The following is a 20,576-nucleotide window of genomic DNA, read 5'->3' on the forward strand; positions in this document are numbered from 1 at the left end:
AGGAGTGAGATGTAAGCCAGGGAGGGCTGCTAGGGGTGGGGGTATGCAGGGGGCAGCTTGGTGTTGAAGTTGGAACATGGAGCCACTGGTTTATTTAACACATGAAGCTCCTACATGCACAGAGTCTGGGGAACAGTCTTGAGCCAGAACCACAGACGGGGAGGATAGGTCAGACGTGCATCCTGCTGTGCCCTGGGTTGGGGGAAGAAGTGAGGCTCCCCCATACCGCTGTGGCAGCTTGGGAAGGACAGCCAGGGAAGCTCAGGAAGCAGAGGCCCAGGGTTGCTACGGCGCCCACCACACCTGCTTTGGCAGCCGGGTCCCCGCACTTGCTCTCCTGCAGATGGAGTAGCAGTTCCTGATGAGGAGAAGCACACATGAGGAAGATGCAGTGGCCGGAGTGGGGCAGACTCAGTGTGGGCCTGGGAAGCAAGCTCAGACTCAAGGTCCTGCTATTTCCCTTTGTGGGGAAGGACACAGCACAGGGACAGTCAGAAGAGAGGGCTGAGGTAGAGGATAGGTGGCTGCAGGCTTCATCCCCATGCCTGATGCCATGCCAAGGATAGTGGGAATGAGACGCACTGCACCTCCGGGTGAAATCAGGAAGGACCTGTGAGCAGGCACTTGCAGGACAGAGGATGGATGCTCAGGTAAAACACACCTTTGGCTGCAGGAAATGGGCCCAGAGAGGAGCAGCCGTAGGTCAAAGACACACAGCAAAGCTTGGAGCAGAGCCGAGCTGCGCCACCCTCCTTGTAATTTGTGTCGCTTTCTCTCGATCCCTCACTCACCCATCCAAATGGGAAAACCAGAAGCAATCACAGGCGACAGCAGCACCTGACCCCGGTGGAGTTCAAGTGGGCCCGGGCTCGGCAAGAACGAGGTGGGACATTAAGTTAACAGCCTCTCTGGAATGGCCCTGGCTCTCAGCGCCTCTTTGAAAATTTGTCTTCAACCCTGGAAACGAATCGAGGGACTGTGGAAAGAATCGTTATTGGCGGGGAGCTGCTCGGGGGCACCGGGGAGCCAGGCCCATGAATCAGCTCACCAGCAAAATGAGATTTCTCAGACGAGCAGGATGAGAGCAGGCAGGGAAGAAGCCACTGCAGAATGACGGGGGTTGCCTCCACCAGCTCCACCCTCCCTCCACGCCAGCCCCGGACACTCCTCCCTGCCAGCCCTTACCCACACTGACCTAGTGCCCACTGTTTGGGGTGCCGTGTTGCCCTTAAGGCTCTGGGGGCAGAGGGAGAGGCTTGGAAACCAGGGAACTGCAAGTACCGAACTAGTCTAGAGGACTGACTTCTAAGACAAGCCCTGCCAAGATGACTGAGGGCTAGCTGCATCTAGCCACTACATCACCAGTTCTAAGACCTTGCCACCTCATAAAGGACAGCACAGACATCACCATCAACCCTAGGCATCATCTGCCACCTCCCTGAAGTGGCCCCACTTGGATTCCTACCATGAGTTTTGGGAATTACGGGCCAGACAGCACCTGTGGTGCCCTCCATCCTCACAGCTGGTAGCTCGCAAGGGGTGAAGCCTTGGTCTCACTTGGCTCTCGCAGATCACACTGGCCTTGCCCCAACATTCCTAGAGGGAAAGCTGCTGTGGGGAGGGAGTTAGGGTTGGTCTCCTAAGCTTCACTGTGTTTCCACTTGATGCTGCCTGTGTTAGAGGGTTTGCTATGTTGGGTTCAGACAGTCATGGGTCAGGGACAGAGATCGCCATTATCCCTCACTATACGTGCCAGGCAGGCTGGATGAGCATCTTAATGCTGAGATAGAGCATCCTCAGGCATGGCAGTCTAAAGGGAGAGGACCAGGCCATGTCCTCCAAGGGCTTCCAGTCTGGAGCAGATATTCTCTGGGGACTCCCACTTCTACAACTGAACCTCTGCACCCTAGTCAAGAGCCAACTGTGCCACCCTATTCAGAGGGCCTTCTAGCCCAGGAGTCGCACGACCCCGCTTGGGTGCTGGACCAGGCTGCAATCCTTCCTGCTACATCCATGTGGCTGCAGGAGCCCCAGCTCTATCAGTCTTCCTGGGCAACCATGGGCACAGCCCCAGCCCTCCTTGGGCCCCACTATGGGGCTAGGAAGGCCCTTTCCCTCCCTGGGCATTCCTGGTACATCCCAGCAAGGTGGGCGCTGCCAGCCAGGGATGAACAGGCACAGAGGGTAAGTGAGCCCTCCAACAGCAGTGGCATGGCCCCAGCCCAGCCTGAGCTTCATTTCCACCGTCGACTTAGAGGCTGAGGTTCTGCTCCAGGTTCTAGTGTACCCATGAGCTCTCTGCAGAAAGGACTCTTGTCCACTTGCGACAATGACCTTCAGGGTCCTTGTTTTGGAGCTTGTTGAGGGGAGGGGACCTGGGAGCTTGTTGATCCCATACTTGAAATGACAGTCACCCAGCCCTCAGAAGAATGCCCATTTACATGCAAGCCAACTCTGAGTTAATTACAAAGATTCTTATCTGTTCATTAAAGCAGTCCAGTGGCCTCTATTTGGAAACACATTGCAGTTGAAAGGGCTGTGTCATTAGAGCTAATGGCATGAGTTATCTGGGGCCCGTGCCTGGTCATGGATAACTTGGGGCCTGAAGCCTAGATTCTCAGGACAGGGACTCTCTGCCTGGGAAGAAAGGGACAGAAATCCAGGAGTGACAATCAAAAACCCTCTCTGGTGGGAAGCAAAGCCCTCCCTGACTGGGAGCAGGCCATCTGAAGCAGCTGGAAGGAATGGGCCACCTGGGGATTCCGGCCCACCTGACCCAGACACCAAAAGCAGCAGGACTGACATCCTACAGGTTTGGTCCCATGTCTATGAAAGGGGAATAAGACAGTGCCTGCCTCATAGTGTTGCTGTGAAGATTCGATGAGTAACTGTGTGAGAATAGCAGAAAATACCTGTTCCACAGCTCCCTTCAGTAAATGCAAGCTATTATTCTATCATTTTCCAAAGAAAGATGAGTTTCCCAAAGTAACATGGCGTGCAGAGCTGGGCTGAGCCTGTCTAATTCTCTGGGATTTTATTTTTCTCTTGTTGGTGGCAGGAGGTAAGATAAGTGAGTCTCCCTTCCTGATCCATCTCTCAGCGGGGTGGGAGGACCTCAACAAGTTTGTGGCCAGTCTTGAGGTCCCCCAGAGGCAGATACTGGCATTTTGCTAATGTCGGGCAGGAGCATTCAAGCAATTGATTTGACAAGTCCAAAAAGAGTGGATTTTGAGATGGTGTCAGGGGTGGCTCCCTTTAAAGTTTTCTTCCAGGCATATGCCTCCCTGATCATCCCTATTCCCTAGAGTTGGCCACCAATCCAGGACCTTGTTATGATGCAGCAAATTAAGCCAGTGCCTACAATAGCAGTATCCTGTATGAGCACCAGCTCTGCTGCTGGTCTAGCACCGTGCTAATGCTCCTGGGAATACAGCAGCAGACAGCCTGAGTATGTGGGCCCTACGAGAGACTTGGATGACCCAGCAGGTGGAAAATCCACTTTTCCCTCTCTGCTTTTCTCTCTCTCTGTTACTCTGCCTTTCTTGCCTTCAGCCTGTCTCTGGGTTTGCACACACTCTGGTGAGGACACAGCCATCAGGGCCTGGCCAGCTGCCACATCTTCTCTGCCCCTTCTTTCATGCATTCCTCCCTTGTGCCTGCATCTTGAGGTCCTGAGGGACCTATGCCAGGAACAGGGACTTCCAGCCTAGACCCTGGCACAGGGAGGAGTTTCTGAGGCAGGAGCGGAGGGGCTGGGACAAGAGAAGAGAAAGGAGCCCGTGGTGTCTGCCAGGAAGAGAACCCATCTGCAGGTGCGTGCCTTGTACGCAAAAACTGTCTCCTTGGCAGGAGCCTCCTGTTGGGCTGTAATCCTGAGAGCATCCTCCACTTATCCAGGGAAACATAGCTTTATCACAGGCCCCACATCCTCAGGGAAGCCATCTTCTCCCCTCCCAGGCCCAGAGAGCACCATTGGCCCCACGCAAACCCAGCTTGTAAACATCTGCTCCAATCTCAGGTGGGAAGTCACTGATCTGAGCTCTGCCCTCACCTACGGGGGCCTCCCCTAGACCCTGTGCCCAAACGGCAAACTTGGGCCCTCAACCCCTCCAGGCAGCTGCAATACACCTCGCTGTCTACCGCCTATCCTTGTATTGAGCTGCTGCTCTGGTGGCTGCCCAGCCGATGGGGGTTCCTGGACGACATGGGGCCTTGCTTCACTCATGCAGAGAGAAAGGGGTGCTCTGATGAGCCTCTGTCTCAAGTGTTTGTGCCCTGTTGATCATGGAGCATCTCCCATGCAGAGGAGACAAGGAGTCCAGCCCTGCCATACCCTGGGGCCCACATGGCCTTCTGCCAGCCTCTCAGCTGCACCTGGAGTAATCTTGAAGCTCTGTGGGTGAAAAATAGGGCACTCCCAGGCAGAACAGGACCTGCTCCCCATACCCCCAGCTTCCCCAAGGAGTAGGAGCCCAACAGCCGGGAGCAAGGGAAAGACACATGCGATACGCAACTCCTACTTCTGTGGTGAGCACTGGCAGGGTAGGTATGACTGAGCAGCAATGCACCATGATGGGCTCTGAATTCAAGCCAGAGTGCAGAGCTGGTGACCCATGGTTTGCAGAGGGTATGAAAGCATGCAGCTCCACACAGCTTTTCCTGGATTTCATCAGCCTTTCATAGGGGCCTTCACTTTAAAAAGAAGGAAAGCTTGAAGTTTGGGAGAGTACTTCTGGCCCTTTCAGCTCCTCTACCACCTCCAGGGACAGAGCACACCCAGGTCCCACCTGCAAGAGGTCCCTGATACCAGTCAATGAAGCCACTCCCTCGCTTCAGCAGGGACTGAAGCCACAACCAAAAATAAAATAAAATCTCCAGCCCCAACTAGCCCATAATGCATTTGCAGGTAAAGTGGATATGAATTGGGGCCCAGTGTTTCTATTTGGGAAACTATATTCCCAGTCCTTCTGCTAGAAGGGCATAGATGCATCACAACTTGATTTCTTCCCCACTGAGGGCCCCTGGAGCCTGGGAGGCAGCTCCTGCTAGCGTCTAGCTGGCCTAGTGATGACTCCTGCACTTCCTGGACCACCCATCTGGCCCACAGTGCAGGCACAGGGGCAGTGGGACTCTAAGAACCAGATTAGCAGAACAAAAAGCCTCAACCATCTTGCTTACACCAGACAGGAACCAAGTCCAGTGGCTGAAGAGCTAGGGGAGGTATCGAGCAAGATTCAAAACCTTCATCTATGCAACATAGAAAAACCATGCAAGGGAGAGAGCCCAGAACCCAGTGCAGTCCCAGAGTCAAGACAGAGCCCAGTTACAAACTGCCAAGGACTCCCTGACCACTCCCTGACTGCACCAGGAGAGCATCCCAAGAAGGGCAGGCAGGCAAGGCAGTCCCACAGATTTTGACCAGTGTGCACCACAATAGACTTGCAAATACAGAGTGACCCAAGCGGCTAAGGCCTGAGGGTTAGGAAAGAGGACCCCAATGCAAACAGGAGACAGGACAAGGGTGTGTTCAGAAGGAAGATATGCCAGGTGGTCAGTGAGTTCAGGAATGGAAATGCCTTCCCAGATAGTTCCTTGAACTTGCCAAGTCCCTTGCTTCAATGTTTATTGCTCCGTGAGATCCCCTAAGGCCCAGGCCCCCATGACTGACTATGGCCTAGGAGGTAATCACATCCTTTAGCCTGAAGAAAGGATTTGGGAGTTTAATAGGATTGGGTCTGAGTCTTGATGCTATCCCTCTCAGTTTCCTGGTCTGTGAATTGGGGCTGCATTTAGTTTTTCCCAAAGGTGGTCACTGCGATCAGGAATCTTGCCCCTGCAGCCTGAAACGCAGCGGGCACTCAGTGATGAACACGGGCATCCCAGCTTCAAATGCCCAGCATGAGCTCATTAGTCTGGAATCATCAACCCCACACCTCTTCAGTCTGGGAAGAAATGAGATCCAGAGCAGTGGACACCATGGCTAGCGTCTTGGAATGTCCACGACTCAGGAGCTGGGATTCCGAGCCAGGCCTCCTGGCCACAGTGTCTGCATCCAGCCTCCCAGCTGCCTCACTCCCAGGCAAACCCGGCCTCCATGGACATCTCAAGGAAGTGAGTGCTGTCGATTGGTGAGGCTCCAGGGACAGTAATCACCTTCTTCTTGCCCTTCCCCCCACCACAGCCTCCTCCTCTTCCCCCTCAGAGCGCCCCTTCTCAACTGCCATCAGGCCCCAGGCCTGCAACTGAGAAGCTGCAGCCGGGAAGGGAAAGATGCTAAATGCCTCTCTTGTCGTCACTCTGTCCCTTGGGTCCCCTCCGCTGCTGAGGGATGGACCTGTGCTCTGGCAGAGGCCCGGGTCCACGATGGATGTGGAACCTGGTAGGATGGTGTCGGCAGCACTTGGCGAAATTCATTTTCCTGCTGCTGGGGGAGAAAAATGGGGCCTCCGTGTCATCCATCTGCTCTGCAGCGGAGTGGCAAACAGGCGAGCTGTGCAGAAAGTGATCTGGAGGTGAGCCCAGCTCAGCAGCCTTTCCGCGGGCTGGGGAGGTAGGGAGGGACACGGGGCTTCCCTGCCCAGTGCACCCATGGCTGGCGGGACCCCTCAGGTGGCCTCCTCCACTTCAGCAGTCACATGGATCCTGATTGGTATCGAAACTGTTCCTTGGGCATGACACCAGGGGATATAACGGTTCCTGAAGTCCCCTCCACCAGACCGGGCTGCTGCTCTCCACCTCACTCTTGGACTCCTACCCAGGAGCCTCACACTCAGATGCTTCCTCCAAGGAGCCCTCCCTGATCCTCCTGCCTATATCCCAGAGTGAGATCTTACCACCAGGTTGCACATTCACGTAGGTCCTCCTCCTGTCCCCTGTGGCCACATCATTTCCCAGCCTCCTTCCTCTCGACTCCCCCGGTGGGAATTCTAGTATCATGAGACTGGGCTGGACCGGAGAAAAACCAAAGCCCACCTTTCCCTCCCCCAAATCAGTACTTCCTCTGGAAGGGCTGTGTCAAATGTTCTTAGCACATGCCCTGTGCTTCCAGGGAAGCAGCCATGGGGGGACACCTCCAGACACGCTTCTTTTGGAGAGCTTAATTGGCTTTAAAAACCTGATTTAATTATTCGAAAGGCAGAGAGAAAAGAGACTTTGCATCCACTGGTTCACCTCCCCCCCCCCCGCCCCAAATGCCTGCAACAGGCAGGACCAGGCCAGCCCAACACAGGAACCCCAGAACTTCGTCTAGGTTGACCCTGTGGGTGGCAGGAGCCCAAGGACTTGAAGGATCACCTGCTGTCTCTCAGGGTGTGCACTAGCAGCAAGCAGGTGGAGCCGGGACTGGAACCAGGCTCTGGGACCTAGGATAGAGGCGTCCCAAACAGCAGTTTAACCCCTTGCACTCCCATTATCATCCTGACCAAGAATGGAGCAGCCCTCAGCATCACAACAGGTTCAAATTCTCCAGGAGGTCAGGTCATACTCAGTGAAGTGTGGAGATACAAGCGAGGCCTCACGTTGAACTAGCGTGGCGCCTGACTTACTGTGATCATTTGGCCCCCGACAGCTGAGTCAAGAAAGCTGTATGCTGTAACCGACTGAAACCCAGCCATCTGATCTGTGTGTGCGCTCTGAGATTAATTCATTTCATTTAGCATGGATGACTCCGCCGCGGCTTGGGCTGCTGAGCCCAGGGTAGGAGCCTTGTGCAAATCAGCAGCTTCCCACAATTTTATTTAACAGACTCCTCCTCCCCAGCCTTGCCTCCCCTCCCCCAGCATTCTTTCTTCCCATGTAGCCCCTCTCTGATCTTCAGCAACACCCCTTCCTTCACAAGCTTCAATGTGCTTTTATGCCCACCCTCTTGACCTCAAGCCCTCTCTGTTAAGGAGAGTTGCTCTGATGGTGGCTTCCCATCTAACAGACAGGGAAACCAAGGCTAAGATGGGAATGGGACCCTCACTGTGCTGTCCTGGTGTCTTTTCTGACCAGGACAGTTGCAGCACCCTCCTGCCTGACTTCCTGCCTGGCTCTGCCCTCCCCACCTCTGCACTGCCACCACTGTAACATCAGAGATGCCTTTCTGATCTCTGTCAGATCCTGTCACCCCTTGCACCTCCCCGCCTTCCCTATGGGTGTAGAGATAAGGCTGAAGAAGCCAAGCCAGAACAAGGGACCCTGCCAGCTCTTCGAGTTGCATCCTCCTTGCCCCTTCCTAACCATCCCAAGGAGGAGAGAAAGTCCACACGCATGCCCACCCTCACCTTCAGCTCTTACCCAGGCTCACAGGGCATGTTGGGAACATTCAGAAGCCCTAAGTGCAAGCCCCAGGCGATCAAATTCTCTCACAACCCAGCCCCACCCCCGGGTCTACTCCCACCCGCTTGGGAAGCTGGAGCAGCCCCTTCCTTGCCTCGTCTGTTAAGCAAGAGGGATGAATCCAGGAGACCTGAGCATGGGCACGTGGTTGGCTCTGTGGAAGTATGGGTGAGGCCCAGGTACCCTCTTCCACACCCCCACCCCAACCAACCCAGCACACACTGCTTTCTGTTAAAATTTGGACTCAGAATTTCATGGTGCTATTCAGTGAGGGGAGGTTGACACCCCCTACCAGAGGCCCCTACCCCGGCCACCCAAAGCTCCATGCAGACCAGCATCTCTCTGTTCTGTGTCCCAGTTAGTTGGCCCCAGGCCAGGCCAGGTGAAGGGGCCTGCCTCTTGCCATCCCCTCCTACATGTTAGAGGGGCCAGCATAGCCATTACTCACCGAGCCCATCTCTTGCTCTGACATCAGCTAGCCCCACCCTCTACTCCAGAGAAGAAAATTAAAAAAGATTTGTCCTCCAGTAGCGACAGCTCATCTCTCTGAGTGAGGCCACAGCCCCTCCGGTCTCTGTAGGGGCTGTTGGCTGGGAGGAGGGTGGCTGTGCAGAAATCCCAGGAACCTCTTGCTCTCAGTAGGCTCTGCCTGTCCCACGCCCTCTGCTCAGCCCCCTCCTCCTGTCTCACATTCAGCCCAGCCAGAAACCCCTAGGCAGATTCAGTGTAAAGCCTGAGAGGCAATCCTTCCCTTCTGGCCCCACACCAGGCTCATCGGCTCACACTACCACTCAATAGGTGGTTCGATTTGTCATCTAAGTTGCCTGATCCCAGCAAGCTACATTGTGGCACCCAGCTTGGAGAGCTCAGTGAGAGCTGCTCCAAGGCGGCAGGAGGTTGGGGGGTGGGTGGGAGGGAGGTTGGGTTTTCTCCTCACCCCTGTACTGAGAGACCCTGCCTAGCACAGACCTTGTAGATCCATTTCTGTAAGCCCTGCCTGGGTCTGGCATCCAGCACGGGCCAAAGGCATCCACGCCATGCTGAGCCCTGCATCAGGACAAAGGGAATGACCCCACACACCTAGAGAAAAAGCCAATATGGCAGCAAATGCCACTGCACCATCCGCTTCAAGAAGTCAGGGCCCCGTACTCTTCTTCTGGCCCCACCCTGGCTACACCCTCTAGAGCCCAGTCAGCCTCACCTGCTACTTGGGACAGACAAGGGGCCCAGTTCCAGACCCCTGAACCAGTATATGGGGGTCAGGAGAGAGAGACAGAGAGAGAGCCTCCATCCTCTGGTTCACCCCTCAAATGTTTGCAATGATCAGGGCTAGGCCAGTCCAAAACCAGAATCCAGGGGCTTCCTTTGTGGGTGGAAGGGACCCAAAAACTTGGCCCAAGCAGAAGTTTAAGCTACTGTACCACAACATCCTTCCCAATACAACTTTATTTACAGAAACAAGCAGCTCTGCTGGAACTAACACACACGCACACATACACACAGCTCTCCTGCCATCAAGATTGCTGTTCCCAACCCCATGACAGTATAGCCTAACCCCGTAAGCACGGACTCCCACGATCAAGAGTCAGATACCAGCAAAGTGCTTCTCCTATCTTTTCTAGAAGTGAGAATGCCACAGGGGCTTCCGGGTGGGCCTAGCAACTGGTGGCATCATGCCCTGCTTTGGAATGTCGAGAAGGTAGGAGCTGCAGAAGCCTGGGGTAAGACAGAATATGGATTGGGGAGCTTTTCAAATCCTTGCTCACTGATAGCATGAATGCGATGGATCCTTGAGAAGCGAAGTACCACTCGCGCGTAGTGCCAAGTGTCCATTGCTAGCAGTCACCCTCTTCGAATGAACGCTTCTGGAAGTGCTCAGGTGTTATCAGGCATTGTTAGTAGCACTTGCTACTGTCGACGTGGCAGCTGAGGAAACTTCTGCTGCATTAGCAATTAATGGTATTATACATGCAGGTCCTGTTGTAAAGAAAAAGATGCCGCTGGTTCAGTACATTGCAACAACCGGGGCTTTGAAAGCTAGAGTTGAAACCTGTTTAAACATCCTCAAATATTTAATAATGTTTAAATATCTTTGCACAAATTAGGTAAAATTCAGCTATATTTAAGTTACTTTTATTTTCAGCTTTTTTATATTCATTCATTGGAATGTGAATTACATCTTGTAATTTTAATAGATCACATCACAGGCTTTTTTGAGAACATAGGAGATGTGTAATTTTTCAGTTTTTTACGATTGCTTGAGTTTAACAGTTTAATGTGAATACAGTCAAATTTTGGACACTGTGAATAAAACTTCATTTTATTTTCTAACTTTTTTTTTTCGTTTAAGTGGCCCAATCTAGAGTCCAGTATCTACATGCAGTTACCTACACCTGAATGCTTTAACCCATACAATACAGGAGTCCAGAGACCTAGTAGAAAACAAGGGACCTCAAATACCATGCAAGAACTTTTTAAAGATTTTTTATTTGAAGGGTTGAGTGACAGACAGAGGGCAAGGATAAAGAGCTCCATCTTGAATCTGCTGACTCACTCCCCAAATGGATACAACATCTGGAACTGTGCGCAAGTGAAACCAGGAGCCCAGAATTCAATCCCACTTTCCCACATGGGTTGCAGGGATCCAACTACTGCAGCTATTCGTTGCTGGCTCCCTTGGTGTGGGTTAGCAGGGAGCTGGAACCAGGCATCAAGCTGGGACTCACTCAGACACCCTGACAGGCACTATAGGTATGCTGAGAGTCACCTGGGCCACTGCGCCAAATCCTGACGTTACCAGCAAGGCTTGAGATTTTGCTAACATAATGGTAAGTACATTTTATGGAGTAAGTATATAATAATTTGAGCACTAGGCACATGCACTTTTGTGCAATTTTAAACACTGCTTTGTCTTCTGATGTCACTGTGGTTTTGCTGCTGTTTTTGAAGTGTAATTCACACACATTTTGAGGGGACAGCTTGGCAAGTTTGAATTCTTGTATCTTCTCATTCTACCAACACCCCAGGTTTGATGCTGGTTAACCCCTCCATCCCAGAAATATCCCCAGACTATTGTGCAGACAAATCCACCTCCCAGCAACAACGCTTTGCCAGTTTCTATCTCTGTCAATTCAATTGCCAATTGTTGACCAGCATCTAAACAACATCTTTGACTCTCTGTGCTCTTGAGTCTGCATCTTTATTCCTCCTCTGGACATCAGCAGCCCACCGACAGGACACCAGCATGTGTGCTGTAGGGATTCAAGTGGCCATCACTGTAGCTCTGTGTATGCTTCACAGCCTTGCCACACTGAAGGCCCACTTGGCAAGACAGGAGAGAGGGGCCCACTGTGAGATAAACAAATGACTTCCAGGGATTGAGATATGCACGGCCCTCCCTGTCGCACTCCTGCCCTGGACCTGACAGGTGGTGGGCAGGCAAGCATCAGCTAGCCCTGGAGGTCGGGAGAGTGCTACAGAATCTCTAACTTCCTCTCTGGGAGCTGGCCCAGCATCCCCAGATGGCTGAAAAAGCCCTACTCCCAGGAGACAAGGTATGCAGAGCACACAAGGCCTGACGTCCACGGGGGCAGCGACAGAGGATGGGGTCCTGAGCTGCTCACTGAAGCAGGCACCACCCTTTGGCCAATAAATATGTACTGAGCACTTAGTGTCAACCCACAGAGTGATTAAAGAGATTAAAAATGTCTACACATGTGAAGTCAGACACAAATCCAGAAAACAAGATGCAGGGGAGACTTTCCACTGATCTGAATTCCCCTCAGCATTCCCAGAAAGGGGGAAGGGCAGGAACCCCTGAGGAGCTGCTGGGAGTGGAGGCAGAGGACAAGATTAGTCACAAAAACCTGGGCACCCAGTTTGCTGTGTTTACCTTGGCATGGTGAAAGGACACACAGGCAGCACAGTGCTCCTGGACCCATGGCTTGAAGATCCAGGAGCCTCTACCTGAGGCACAAGAAGCAAGGAGGTAGGCCAGGACACTGGGAAGAAGCAGGGATGGATGGATGGATGGATGGATGGATGGATGGATGGATGGATGGATGACTGGTGGATGGATGGATAATTGGATGGATGAATGGACGATGGGTGGATAGATGGATATTAGGTTGATAGATAATGAGTAGATGGACAGATGGGAAGAGATAGATCTTCCTAGGAAACCTTTGCTCTCGCTTTGCCCCAGGTAGTTCTGGGAGAGATGAAGAGCAAGGAGGCATCTTTGATTATAATCAAGACATATTGTCATTTTTTAAAGATTTATTTCTTTTTATTGGAAAGGCAGATATACAAAGAGGAGGAGAGACACAGAGGAAGATCTTCCATCCAATGGTTCACTCCCCAAGTGACCGCAATGGCTGGAGCTGAGCCAATTCGAAGCCAGGAGCCAGGAGCTTCTTCCGGGTATCCCACACTGGTGAGGACTTGTCTGGAGTAGGCCTTAGTAGCTGTGATGCCAGGAGCACCCTGCTGCTCCCCTTAGAGCCCTGTTCACCCCTCCTGGACCTCCACCACCTGCTCTCATGCTATCGTGCTGTGTGACTGTGCAGCCCGGCCTGGCAGGTTCTATTGCTCCAGGCAGTGTCCTTGCAGAGGGTGCATGATGTCAGGGTAGCACCCAGCCAGCACAGGCTGCCTGGCCCTGGGCTCTCAAGAGCTGCCCCCCTCCATCCTCACCCCTGCCAGCTGCCTCCAACATGCACCCAAGGTAGCTGGGGGATGAGGGAACACCAGAGAGGAATGGACCCCGGAAACTTGGAGATGGAGACTGGCAGAGACAGGACCAGAGAAAAGGGCATGGAAACAGTTGCAGGGACAGAGAACGAAACCTGTGGGTACAAGTAGGCCTGGTGGGTGGGGTGAGAAGACCCAGAATGCGAGAAGAGTTGGGGCATGCGGCTAAGCCAGGGGAGCTGACTTCTGAGAGACGCAAGAGGCAGAGCACAAAGGCACGGGCTGCAGGGAGCTGGAGCACAGGCCCCCAGCCCCCAGCCCCATGCACCTGCGGCATCCGGCACACGGCTCCTGACTTCCTACAGGCACACGAACGATAACCATTAATCTCTATAAATAATTGTATCCACTGAGCCTCCTAAATGGGTTCTCTGTGTCTAGGAAAGCTTTTAAAACCCATTTGCTTGGTAAACATGCAAGTGCAAACAAAGGGCTCTCCCAAGCAGCGGGAGGGGAGGCGGGAGACCAGTTAGGCCAGGAATAATTAAAAGGAAGCGCCTGTGCCCACTCCATCCAGGGCCAGAGTCAGCTGAACCTGCTGGGGTCTGAGCGGGGCCAGTGGCCCCCACAACGCAGCCCACCTCCACTGTCCCTTTTCCTCTCCCCTGGAGTTTCCAGCCACTGCCCTGCTCAGCAGTGCACACCCCCAGGACCTTCTGGCAGAGCCCTTTTTCCATAGGCACCTGCCTTTGGAAGGAATCGATATGTGGGTTAGTGTCCTGCCTCCTCCCCTGTGTTTCCAGAATCCTCATTGTCACAGCGACAGAGGGGCAAGCTGGGTGGGTCTGGTTTCTGGGCACAGAAAGAGATTGCCTCAGGTGCACAGGGGCTTGCCCAGGGGCTCCTCACTGCCTTCTGGTTGACCTCTTTCCAGCCCAGACTCCTCCTTTGGACAATACCCCAACCTGCTCTCCCTCAGGCCCCACCCAAGATCCACTGCAGCTTGAGCTCAAACAGAGTGCCCACGGCAGGCAGGAATGGAGTGACAGGGCAGAATTAGGGTTGTCTGTCCCCTAGGCTGCCCTCAGCCAGGTCTTCCCGGCTGACCCTGAGGCCATGTCTGCCCCACAGACTCTGGCAAACCCAGAAAGTCTCCAGCCCAATGATGGATGGCCACTCGCGGTGCTGGCTCAGGGGACCACCACACCTTCTGTTTTGAGGCCTTCCTAAGGCAGGGCCTCCCCTCTGAGGTCAGCCTGTGAGCATGAATGTGCCATCACTGTTGCCCACTGCTGCCCAGTTACAGGGTCTGGAGCCCCTGGCCTCAAGCCAAGCTTCCTTGTGAGGCTCCAGAGGTGACGGCAGCCCCGCCTGTTGTATGCACCACCTGCTGCCCACGTGTCTGGGCTCACTGTCACAACACCCTCTTGGACCCTTCAGCCTCCCTTTTCCTTCCTTAGGGGCTTTTCTGGATAAGAGCAAATATTCTATCTTAAGGGTAGCTGATGAACCAACTGAATTCCACCTGCAGCCTCCTTGTGTTTAGCTGGATAATGGAGCAAATCCACAGCCCTGGGGATTAGACACAGGCACTGTGCTGCCTTACACAGCCTGCATGGGAGCCTGGGAACCAGGAACACAGCTTCACCAGGTGAAGGGAGGTGCACCCTCCCTTCATGCGAGCGTGGTCTTTAGCAGGTGTTCTTGCCTCTCTCTGCTCAGTTCTTTGATTTGTTCAACAACTCCATCTACAAAACCCATTATATGCCAAGCATAGGACTAAAGCAAGCGGCTCTTCCTTCCATGGACATTACATCCTAGTAGTGTGTAGAGGGGAGGGGTTGATTGCATCAACATAGAAAATATCAGATGGTGGGATAATGGGAAGGCAGGCAAGCCTTAGGAAAAGTCATCAAAATAGGCATTAAGATAGGCTTCTCTGAAGAGGTTCCATTGGCGCCAAAAAAGCAAACAGATCAAGTCTGAACACCTAAGGGGAGGATGTTCCTGGTGCACAAAGGAACCTGAGACAGAAGCTCCCCTGGAGGGTTTGCAGAGCAAGAGGGAGAAGGCACAGAAAGGCAGTCAGCCGTCAGCACAGGCTCAGAGGGCAGCAGCAGCCAGTCCAACAAGGGCTTCACTAGCTCCACCGGGTGGACTTTGGGTTTCATACCCAACAACTTGGTCAAGTTGAGAATACTAACCTTTCAGGAATTCATGTGTAAAACTACCCAATGCAAGGCCTGATGGGCAACACAAATCCTGACATGCTTGCACCCCTCCACGTGGCTCCAGGACAGAGGCACGGCTCAGTCCAGCTGGGATGTGGTGAGGTGGGGCTGTGTCCTCTTTCCTCCTAGGGACACAGCCACTGCACCCTAGGCCACAGTGCACCTCCCACCCGACCCCAGCCTGCTGTCCCCTGTTTGCCTTGCATTTCCCTGCAGCCCCTGTGGTTATGTTGGTTTTCACTGCTCCTTTATTAATTGGCTTTTCTGTCCTTAGGATTATTTGATTTCCACTTAATTGCTTGATGACAGCAGGTTTATTTTTGTTCTTTTCTTCCCCAGAAAAGGGTTGGGAGCTGGAACATGGGCCAGGCTGGCTACACAGGCCTGTTTTGCTTCCCCACCATCCTTGCCATGCACCACCATGCACCCTTCCACCCTGCCCTGGATCTCCCCGCCAACAACATGCACCTGAACCTTACAGTGTTGGGGGTAGGAGCCCAGAGGCTGCAGTCCCAATGAAAGCCCCCATCTGTGGAGCTTGCAACTGAGCCTGCGGGTGGGGCCTCAAACACACACCATCACTCACCCACAGCCACCCCTAAGTGAGAGCCATTGATATTCAACCAGGGAACTGGCCTGTAGCCGTGGAGCCAGCATGGGGCTCCATGAGAAGCCAGATCCATCAGATGCAGCAGACAGCGCCTTCTCTGAGCCTGGGCTCTGCCTGTCAGCAACTCCCCTGTAGAGCAGTGACAGACAGGTAAGCCAACAGCCAACACGGCTGCTAGAAGCAGGCAGTGACCATGCCCCTGGGCTGTGGGGTGATCCCCTGTGGGTTAAATGCACACTGTCTATGCTCACAGAGAGAAAGGTTCAGTCCTTCAACCATTGCCTCCTTTAAGGTTTATTTCTTTGAAAGGCAGAGTGACAGACACAGAGGGAGAGAAAGAGAATCGTCTATCTATTGGCCTGCAGCAGCCAGGGCTGGGCCGGAACAAAGCAAGCCCTGGGATGAGCCTCTCAGCTGAACCCTCCTGGCTGCCTCCAAGCCCAAGAGGCACCCTCTCTTCAGAGTTAGGTCCTTTGCACTTGAGCTCCCAAGGTTTCTTGGGAATTTAATGGCTCAGCCCAGCCCCACTTTTTAAAAATTTTTATTACAAAGTCAGATATACAGAGAGGAGGAGAGATAGAGAAGAAGATCTGTCCGATGTTTCACTCCCCAAGTGAGCCGATCCAAAGCCAGGAGCCAGGAACCTCCTCCAAGTCTCCCACATGGGTGCAGGATCCCAAAGCTTTGGGCCGTCCTCGACTGTTTTCCCAGGCCACAAAAAGGAGCTGGATGGAAAGCAGAGCTGCCAGAATTAGAACCAGGATCCCAGCGCATGCAAGGCAAGGACTTAGCCACTAAGCTACCACTCTGGGCCCCTATACCCACTTCTATAAACTTATATTTGCTCTCGCACCCTAGCACAGAAATCCAACCCCGATCTGGCCCCAACCTCCTAGGTTCATTCAGAAACACCTGGCACCTCCCTAGCACACAGGCTCCACTCTGCAGTAATCCAGGATCTTAGCCCAGGAGCCTTAGGTGCCAGCAATAAAACCAGGCCACGCTAACATTAAGGCCAACAGGACACCTTGTGTGGAGTCCCCACATCTCCACCTGCCTCCCATTCCCGCACCCTGCTCCTCACTGCTCCTCACTGCACACCAGCTCCCTCTGCTTACACTGGGTCTGGCAGGTGCTTTTGCCTTATCTGGCACCACATCTCACTGTGCTTCCTGGCAGCTCACTTGCTCCTCACCATCCATCTCACAAGTCTTCTGGGTTCAAATCCGAAATTTCAAGTTACTGATTGGGTCAGCACAGGTCAAGGGTCTACCCTAGTCCAGCCAGCTCTGCCTTCAAGGGATGCAGCCCCTTGACCAAAAACTGCCCTGCCCTTTCTTTTTTTTTCCTGATTTTGTTATTATAATTTATTTATTTTCACTTTTTGAGAGGCAGAGCAAAAGAGAGTGGCAGACATGCAGAGATCTTGCATCCATGTGTCACTCCCTCAAATGCCTCCAAAAGCCAAAACTGAGCCAGGAATCCATAATTCAGTCTGTGTGTCCCACGTGGGTGGCAGGGAGCCAAGTCCTGGGCCATCACCTGCTACCTCCCGGGGTGTACCTTTGTAGGAAGCTGGATCCAAAGTGGAATAGCCAGAACTCCAACCAGGCACTGTGATATGGATGTGTGTGAACAAACAATGGCACTGAGCGCCTGCCTCTGTACTGCCCTCCTGAAGGGCCCTGGGTCTCCAGGAGGGGGCAGGAGGACTGGGAGCAGTGATTGACATGGGACACTTTCTGCTCTTCAAGCAGACTTCCACGTACCAGCTCCACGTCCCCTCCAGCTGTCACACCCTGCCCATAAACCCCTATCCTTCATAGTCCAGACAAAACTGGGCTTGGTGGGTTAAGCGGGCTAAAGCACACTGGGTGTGCATTAACAGCTGGGTGGCAGCTCTTCTGCCACACACCTCTCCTCCTAAATGATGCATCCAGGTCTGCCCCTCCACCCCTGCCACACACACACACACACACACACACACACACACACACACACACACACTCTGGCTTGGTTTTGGTCCAGCCCAGCTCCAGTCAGCACTGGTACAACACACTTCCCTCCTTGTCTGACACTTGCTACCCCACCCCAATGCCCAGCACTGATGTTCAAATCAATAGAACGGCAGAAGCACAAATGCAAACACTCTCTCTGTCTCTTTGGGAAAAGTCATTTGCTAAGATCTTCCCCAGCAGAGCCGATTCCCTCCCCAGATTTAAAACATTCCCTTCTCACTACCCTCCAGCCCAGCCTCCAAGACAACCTCCAACCTCAAACCCGATAACTTGGCCAGATTCTCCCAGCTGTCCCTCTACCCTGCCTGAGTCCCTGCTCAGGAGCCACCTCCTCCTATTTCTGACATTGCATCTAAACCACAAGAATCTTTTAAATTGCTTCTTAGTTTTAAAATGTAGCAGTTTAAAAAATAGTTTGTCACATTCACTCCATATATGGACATTATATACATACATACATATACTATTTATTCTGGAAAAGACATATTAATAGCTCACAGAAAAGGGTTCAGGGCAATGATCATAATTGGTGGAAAGAACAATATATTGGCATGTGTATGGTGTGGTCAAAGAAATAGTGTATGTAACTAAACCCTGAATAGCATGACACTCACACAATTTTTATACTCTGTATATATTAATTTTCACACATAGGAGAAAATGTGATATCTGTCCTTTGAGGTCTGACCTCTCACTTGACATAATAATCTCCAGTTGTGTGCCCTTGTTGCAAATGTCAGGATTTCATTTTTTCTTATGACTGGGCAATATTCCACAGGGAATAGAGATTACATTTCTTTCTCTGGTGGGTCTCCAGGACAAGCCAGGACCCTTGCTGTTGTGCAGTGAGCTGCTATGAACATGGCACTGCAGGTGCCTCTCTCACATGCTGACTTCACTTACTCATGGGTCATATGGCAAGTCTGGTTTGCGCTTTCTAAGGAGTCGCCATACTGTTTTCCATAATGGTTGTACCAGTTTGCATCACACCCTTTCCCCCTACTGCATCAGTATTTGTTGTTGTTTGATTCTCAGATGATCACCATGGTAAGAGGCATGTAGCCAGATCTTTCAATCAGAGATGACAGAATCCAGTGCTCAGACACAGAGGATCTGAAGAGCGCCCCACCTCACATGTCCCTCCCTTCCTCCACCCCTGTCCCCAGCCTGGGTTCCAAGGACAGCACCTGGCTCAGGCTTCCTGTCCTCAACTCCATAATTTTTTTGCCCTCTTCTCTTCTAAACACAAGATAATTAAAGCTCTCTTTTTACTCTTAAGAAGCTTCCAACTTTGCCCCCAGAACCATGTTTTTCCATATGCTTTGGATCCATGGGATAGATATTTTTTCCCAGCCAAAGGGACCCCCCTGTCTCAGTCCTCTGGGCCAGGCTCAGGGCACATAGGACTAGAGTCCAGGTTCCTGCCTCCTCTCTTCTGGACTTCCCTCAATGCTATTCATGGTTGCTTCTTAACCCACACAGAAGTGATGCACTTCAAGAGAGAAACAAGGAGCAACTGGACTGGTCAGTGTCACCTTAGAGCAGCCTGACCCTGGACAAGTTCCTGACAGCTGGCACATCTGGGACGACAGTCCCTCTGTGACCCAAACAGCGAGGGGGATGGGGCTGGCACTGGACAGAATCAAGGGCCTCTGCTTCCCCGATGCATCATTCTAGCTGCTGCTACAAGACACCCTGCTTCCCTAAGGGCCCTCTAAGTGACAGGCCCTGGGCACACACATCACATCCAGGAGCAAGTACCAGTGCCACCCTACGCACTCCACAGATGAGGAAACTGAAGCTTAAAGAACTCAGAAACCAATGCAAGAGCACCCAGCAACTGTGAGGTAGCTCTAGAGCGGCAAGCTGGCTGTACAGCCTCAGAGCCTAAACACTGCCCAGCACTGTCTTCTGAGGCCAGTCTTTTACACTGAAAGGCTGAGAAGGAACCAAGTGGAGAGGGGTCGGGAGGGAATGAGAGATCATAATATGCACAAAAATGAAACTCTGTGCCATCGGGGTCGGGTTGGGAAAGCCAGCAGATGGCTGACCTAACACCAGCAAGTAGCAGTGCTAGGGGATCAGACAGTGCCCTGGATCAGCCCTCTCCTCGCTTCCACCTGCCCTTGTGGAAAAGTCCTCCGAAGAGAAGGTGTGACCCTGGCCCACATGTGCAATCAAGGTAAAACTAGGAGGAAGCAAACAGTGCAAAACCAAGCAGAAGCACAGCTCTCTCCCCACCAACATAGTGGTGGATGAATGGGATGGGGGAGGAGGCAGCAGGAAAGGAAGCTACTGGCTCTCCGGAGCTTGGGCCTCCGAAGGATTCCCTGTGGGATTGTGCTCACCCAGAAGAAAAGCCAAAGCTCTTGGCAGTGGCTGCCAGGACCCTGCAGGATGCAGGTGCCCTCCTTTCTTGCCTCTGTCTACAATGTCCTCTTTCCCAGGTGCATCAGTGGCTCTGCTGCCCCTCCAGTGGGCAGACACAGTCCCAGCCTCTGCAGGGACATTGCCCTCTCTGCCCAGCACATCAATAACCGCACTTAATATTGCACAAGGGCCCCATCACAGAGCCCTCACCGTACTCACCGTGGCTTTTTCTCTATTCTACATCTAGCTTCCTTCCCAATTCTCTTATGTCCTACTGTGTGTGTGTGTGTGTGTGTGTGTGTGTGTGTGTGTGAGAGAGAGAGAGAGAGAGAGAGA

This window comes from Ochotona curzoniae, unplaced genomic scaffold (genome assembly GCF_017591425.1).
Source record: "Ochotona curzoniae isolate NIBS_2020 unplaced genomic scaffold, NIBS_Ocur_1.0 scaffold_2453, whole genome shotgun sequence".
NCBI lineage: Eukaryota > Metazoa > Chordata > Mammalia > Lagomorpha > Ochotonidae > Ochotona > Ochotona curzoniae.